We start from the raw sequence: 7155 nt of genomic DNA, 5'->3' as shown, positions 1-7155 counted from the left end.
AGGGAGGGGGGAGAGGAGGGGGGGTATGACGAGTCTTTGTCGTCGAACAGTATCGGGACGAGGAAGACAACGACGAGGACTGGAGGATGACTGGGAGGGGGATATACTGTGTAACGAGATACCGAGGCGATTTCACACGCGTATGCAAATCCCGTCCAGTATCGAGTTATGTCGGCTCTCCTGCCGCGGCCAGAACGAAAGGATCCCCGGCTTTCGAGGAAAGAGAATGGAGGAAAAGAAAAGAAAAGGAGAGAAAAGAAAAAAAAAGGATCGAGTCGCTGACACACCCTGGGGTAGGGTACGCGTTGGTTGGCCTGGCCTGACCGTGAGAAACGACGACGATTTTTCCCAATGGAAGTTCAAAATGATTTTTCGCCCGTGTTTCTTTGTGAACAATTAACCCCATTTAACTATATTCTTTTGCAAAAGAGATCTCGCGGTTTTTTACAATTCGAACTTTCAAAAATTTCAAAAGAATCCGACACGAATCTCTTCAATCAATTCAAGGACGAGATTCGCATTTGGTAGTTTCGAAATCGATAAAAGATATAATAATCAGAGAGAATGCGCGTACCAGGTTCGTTCAGATCGGGGTGACGATAGGCAAGGACAGAACGGAAGGTGTAACAAGGGAGAAGAATCGGTGAGTGCGGTCCTCCTCCAGGAGGATCGTCCAGGTCAGCGAGGGAGGAGCGAATAGGAGGAGGGACGGGTTATCATTAAGTGAAATGCCGTGTCCACTATCTCCGGGCTCTCACGCGGCTCTCCACTCCGCTCCTTCGTTTCCTTCGTTTCTGGATATCTTCCTGGCGGGATAATCCCCGCGTCGCGGAGGTTATTAATAAGGCCTTCCCTATCTAACGCAATTAGACGCCGAGTCCCCTTGTTGCACACTCGCACCCCTCCTCCGCGAGAAGATACCGCGAACACCTTCCTTTCACCTCTCTTCAACCGTGCATACCTATTTACCAGGGAACCAGGCCTTATTTATGGTTCCCGACGATAAAAACCTTTCTGTTCCGTTCATTTGAAAATTCGTGCTTTATTGGTTCTTTTATTCGTTAACGAATAATCGGCGATGATCGATAACTTCGTGGATCACTCTTTTTATTTTGTTATTGTTTGAAAACAAATATTGTTGGACGAAACGTTATCCCCTGTCTTAGGATCGTAGGTTTATTTTTTCTTTTATAGAGTATAGTGAAGTCGATATATATAAGATATCGTGAGTTTGTTGAAAGATATCTGGGGATGGGAAGGAGGGAGTAAGAGAGCGAGGAGGAATTTTCTCAATTAAATTTGAAGTAGTCGTGAGATCTTTTTAGGATTTATGTATTTGGATAAACTATTTGCATTTGTGGAGTAATAAATCTTTTACTTATATTTCTATAATAGAGAAATGAATATAAGATTTAACCAAATCCTTTGGACTTGTTTAATAAACGATTGGACGATAATGACGGATACGTGCAAAGTATTATTTGAAAGGGGGAAAAATTGGAAATAATCGGAGTCCTAGTTCTCTCTCGTGATGAGGATCGAGATAAAACGATCATCGTTGGCCGCGTCATCGAGCAGATACGATCTGGCGACAGCGAGGAGCCAACCTTGCCAGTGGCCAGTTCGAAGACGCGGGACGAATTCTGAAATCGTCTAGACTTGAAGTTAATTAACGTGAGATTTTTGCCAGTGTCAATGAAGAATTTGAATCCGTCGATCGAAGAAAATTTACCGATGAAACAAGACGAGATGATTTTTTTTCTTTCTTTTTTTTTTTTTTTTTTTTAGAAATCGTATAATGGATTCGCCAATGGGATTAATAAAATAGAGGATCGGGTAATGCATAATTCAGGAACAAAGTGCATCAATGGAAATTGGACATCGGTGTAAGAATTTAAATCTTTCTAGTGAAATTCCATTTCCACCAAGTGAAAGTCGAATTTAATAAAGTGGTAATTAATTTTGACGTTGAAGAAGTTTTCAATTTTAATCTACGTTGAATGAATTCACGTTCTATAAATACAGGATTTGGAAGTGTTAGTTAATGGCGGCTAATCGAGTCTATTGACCAAACGAGATTATTTAAAATCGAAAATTTAAATGGAGAAATTGGACGAAACGATTGGCTTTAAGCTTTCGTTTCTTATCGCTCAATTTTTCAACTTTTAATTTAGAAACATGAAACCATAGTAACTATCATTTTAATTTACAATTCGTTACCCGAAAATTCAATTCAACTCTTCTCGTTTTTTCGTCATTCTTGAACTTATGAAATTTATTTTAAAAGAATCAAAATTAATCCTAAAAATTAATCCTCGATATATAGTATAGTAAACTTGTTTCAAATTATCAAACCAAAAAAAAAAAAAGTTCTTCGTCGCTTCTTCTCCCAAACCGATCCTTTGAACCGAGATGAAAAGAAAGAGGAAAAAAGTTAAACGAATCTTTTACGTGCGCCAATAGAATCGGGGGGCTCTGCAATGCATTGCCGATTATTTAACTGGTAAAAGCAATCAGAATCGTTCATCGAGGGATATTGACGAACGAGTAGGAACGAGCGTAGAGATGAGAGGAACGAGATGGAGTGAAGGGGCGATGTACGAGAAGGAACGGGAGGACGGTGCAAAAAGGCGAGAAGACATTTCTAGCGCATCATTACGACGAAGCCGCGAGTGGAGAGAGAGCTAGTTACCAGAGGTGTCTCCTCGTAAACACTCGGCCATTTACATAACGAGTGACATCTGCCTGCCCAATCATACACACCACCGAGAGGTTAATGCCACAAATATACCACTCTGCGTGCCACACTGTCTGCCCGGAACTGGTCTTCGATGGTCTTTCCCTCTCTTTCTTTCTTTCTCTCTCTCTCTCTTTTTCTTGCTACCACCGTTACAAGAGTCGTGTTCTCGAGACATGCCCGTCTTTTTGCACCTTTTTCAATCTCATATATTTTTTCGGACTATCGAAATTGCCAGCGTTATTCACGCTAGTTAACGATCCTCCGCGACTGAAACGATGGAAATTGTTTTTAGAACGATATTAGATGGTGTATTCGAATGTAGTAGTAATTCTTCAAATCGTCGATATTCTTTATATATATATATTCTTTTTTAAACAAAAACTCGACTCGTTGATTACTTTACACTCGTTGAAAAGCATTATCCTTTTAAGCCAAATGAAACATCGAATATTGGAGATATTTCAAAAGTGATATTTCCACAAACGTTTATAAACGCTTGGTCGTGATCCACGATGGGGGGAGGAGGATTATCATTCCTTCTTTTTCCCCTGCAAGAATCCTGCACGAATCCTCGGATCATCTTTCATTCTTGGAACGCAGTGTTTTCCCCGCGAACTGAGAGATAAGTGGAAGATCCTCCGATCGATCGATCGATCGATCGATCATACGCCTCCCAAGGCCGCGGCGTATATCTCCTACCAGTCCAAGGATGGTCCGAGAGAGCCCGTACACGATCGTTACAACCACGTTGTGGCAGACGCGACCTAATTTGTCGGTGGAGGTCGGTTAATTGGAGACAAAGCCACGGACGACGGCTCCCTCCTTTTTCTCCCCCTTGTACCCTGCGCGCGACTCTCGGTTGCTCGCTCACGTCGCGTCTCACGTTTTCTTCGCTTGTTTTCAACGCAACGAGGAAGGACTTCTTCCTTACTCTCATCAGGCCAAGTATGAAATCATGCCGCGCAACGGCCCTCTTTCGTAATCCTGGAGAGGCGGTCGGTTTTTGCCCGTGTCACCTGTCCATCGCCTCGAGAACCGCCCTCGATCCTTTATTCCTCGATCATCGGCCTCGATCCGCTGTCATATTTCTTGCCTCTTACGCTCGATGGGCCAATTTAGCGGGCCGAAATTTTTCCAAACTTTCGCGCGCGTGTCCCCACCACCATCCTTTCCACGAATCTATTTAAACGATTCGATTCCACGATCGAGAATTGCGAATTCCTAATTATTCCCTAATATTACACGTATTCCAAAAAAACGATCCACTCAAACAAATGATCGAACGACAAAATCGTGTCACCTTCTCGAAGTTTTAACGCGAATTCGTACCGATCTAATTATTATCGAATTATCTTCAACAGATTCCTCTATTCCGATCGTCCTCTGGTTGAATCAAAGACGAGCGCGCGTCGATTGGCGCGAAACGAACGTTATCTCCCTTCGTTATCGAGGAAGGAAAGGATGAAACGAGCGGCGGCGGCGGCAACGGTTTGGTAACGCGCGAAGACACGCGAGAGAAATTACGGGCAGATTTACCCGAGAGTGGCTCGGTTGAAAATAAACATCGCGCCGCGCAACAAATCCTCCTCTGTCTCTCTCTCTCTCTCTCTCTCCCTCCCTCCCCCGACTGACGAGATAGGGAGAGAGAGAGAGAGAGAAAGGGAGGAAGCTAGACGGATAGAGAGATACAACGAGGCATCGAAGGGGAGGGGGGGACAGGGAGAAACAGGCGGTCGGGCGGGTGTGGCAACATATAATTACAGTAATTAGCGGTACAAGTAATTAATTAGGATCGCACGTCGTTTGTTATTTCCCGTGGCAGCGGCGCTTGCGGACCTGTGTGTGTGTGTATCTGTGTGCGTGTGTGCGCACGCGCGTGCGTGATCCGCAGAAGGCACCCGTCCCGGTACCTGTGGGATACGTGTAACTACCGCGCCATGTCCCTATACGTCCGCGCGCTCGAGGGGTTACGTCTTGATCCCAATTAACGACCGATTTTTTGCGCGCCCTCTCCCCCTCCTTCTCCTCCTCCGGTGGTGGTGGGGTGCGAGAGCACGCACGAGGCACCCAACGATCCTGCAAATTGTGCGCGACCGCCGCCGCCGCATCGTGGCCCTCTCCTCTCCTCTCCTCTCGTCTCGTCTCGTCTCTCCTTCGCTTTGACCAACGGCGATCGATCGATCGATCGATCGAGCGGAACGATCGGGATGGAATCGCGGACCACTGCGCGCATCCGTTCACCGCATTGGGTGGTATGGATCGATGGGTCGATATTCGCGCAGCGCGCACTGTCGAAAGAATGCGCGCCCATAGCGGGATGTCCGCCTAGCGGCCAGATTTATCTCGCCGCGCTGCCCTCTCCCCTCGCGTCGCGGGATAGTTCTTGCGCCTTCCACCTGTTCCACCGCGTTCAAGGGGGGGTGACTTCCTCGTTTGGCAGGGAGGAGGAAGGTTTTTCGCCGCGATTTTCTCGATTTTTAAGGAGACAAGATTTAATTTAAGGGAAAGGGAGGGGGATTTATTTACGAGCCGGGTGAGTTATTGATAATGAGAGAATAATGATTTCATCCGGTTGGAAAACTGGGAACGAGCTGTTTGATGTTTTCTTTTTTTTTTTTTTCTTTTCATTCTTGCTCGGGTATAGAGAGATGGGAACGTATTTTCTGCCGATGAAAGATTAATTTTTTTTCTAAGAATGTCGATTTGTTAACAGAGATTAACGTGTATATATATATATATATGCATATACGCTCGCTGAAGATATAATGGAGCGTCGTTAACTTAATTAAGTGGATTTTCAATCGAGATTCAATCAGTCTACTTGTAAATGTAAATGGCACGATCCACTCGACATCCCCCTTGCTATTTCTTTCAGACTTCGCCGCGTTGGTTTATTTGCACCGAGGCGCGAGGGAAGGTAACATCCTGCGGTGTTACGCGTTTCCTGTTGCTATTAAGATTCTTTCTCGAGAAAAATATCCAGCCCGTGTTTTCCATGGTATTGCTCCAAACTATCGAAAAAATTTCGGGATAAATACAAGAAGTGGATCGTTGCCGAAACGATGTTGCTAAAACGCCACGATCTTAAATTTCTCGTATAAGAATAAATGTTGACCGTTCCGTTCCATAAACGGTGGAAAACCGAAAAGATATTTCCAGTCGTCGTTCTCTCGCGTGGAGGTCGAGCCATTTTTCATTCGTCGTCCACGGTGAAGATAATCAATGCCGAGAATCGAGAGAAGAACGCGGATCAAAGATCGAGGTTATGTCCCCGTGGCGCCTGTTAATGGACGATACCACCGGGCGCGCGTTCGAAATAAAACGGCGCGTGTACGAGAGAACGATTTAAACACAACTGTGGCCGGCCACACCTTCGCGACGCTCATTGCTCCGACGTGTAACGACGGCATCAAACGGTACGCGGCTCGAATAATGACGAAAGTCCTCGCGACGGATTCCTCTCCCGCGATGCCAGCGACATGCCTGGAATTACCTGTTCTCCGCATTTTTGTAGACGACCCGTGTCACACCCTTCCGACTCAGAGATTTTACCTCTTCCACGGATAGGCATAGTTTTCTGTAATCGATCCAAGAATTTTCGCCTCGCGATTAAAAAGATTACGCCCGATCGGAGAATAATTCGAGATATATCCAACTAAAAAAAGAAATAAAGAAAAAAAAAAAATGCAGATATATCGTAACGTAAAAATTATGTTTCACTTTAAACGATTCGTGTCATACTCTTGCGATTATGATTTTTTATGTATTGAGATTCAAGAATTTTTTACTTCAGGATAAAAAAGAGATTACAGATAATCCAAGAATAATGCAAGACTTGTTTTCTCTACCGATGTATCTTCTACATTTAAATAAAAAAAAAAAAAAAAACGGATATACCGGAGCGTTCTCTAAAATATTTACACACACTGACACGAACAGCGCAATCTTTATAATAACCCAAAATACAATTATTCGTATATGTATTGCAAGAAAACACGTTCGAAGCTCGTGATAAATATTCGCGTATACATTTACTTCTTAAAATAAAAATATATTCTTCGAAAAAGAAGAAAAGAAGGGGAGAAAAAAAAAAAAAAAAAAAAAAGAAAGAGAAATAATTCCTCTTACGAGAGGGGATCGATAAATACGAAATCCCATTCGGCCCGATAATTTCACAATCCGTGTGTATGAAATAATCCACGCGATATTCGCAACGGTTTAACGATCCAGCACACGTAATCCAACCGGCATAAAAGAAATCGCCGTTTCGAGGTATACACGATAACGAAGCGGGTTTCGAAACGGAACGCGTCGCTTCGCGATCCTTCCCGACTTAAAATAGAGGCTCGACCGTGCGAAACGGGGACGAGGAGATATCCCGGGCAAGGAGCAATACGCGATACACACATTTATCG

General features: G+C 44.3%; 1 protein-coding gene across 1 annotated transcript in view; it reads right to left on the bottom strand.

Annotated features, from left to right (window-relative positions):
- The window catches only part of LOC102672658 (homeobox protein homothorax-like), a 321785-nt gene that overhangs the window by 263659 nt on the left and 50971 nt on the right, over positions 1 to 7155 (bottom strand). The gene's annotated exons all lie outside the window — the stretch shown is intronic.

The sequence above is a fragment of the Apis dorsata genome, unplaced genomic scaffold (genome assembly GCF_000469605.1).
Source record: "Apis dorsata unplaced genomic scaffold, Apis dorsata 1.3 scaffold_265, whole genome shotgun sequence".
Taxonomy (NCBI): domain Eukaryota; kingdom Metazoa; phylum Arthropoda; class Insecta; order Hymenoptera; family Apidae; genus Apis; species Apis dorsata.
Note: the sequence above shows the minus strand (reverse complement) of the source record. Positions and strands in the feature narration are given on the sequence as shown.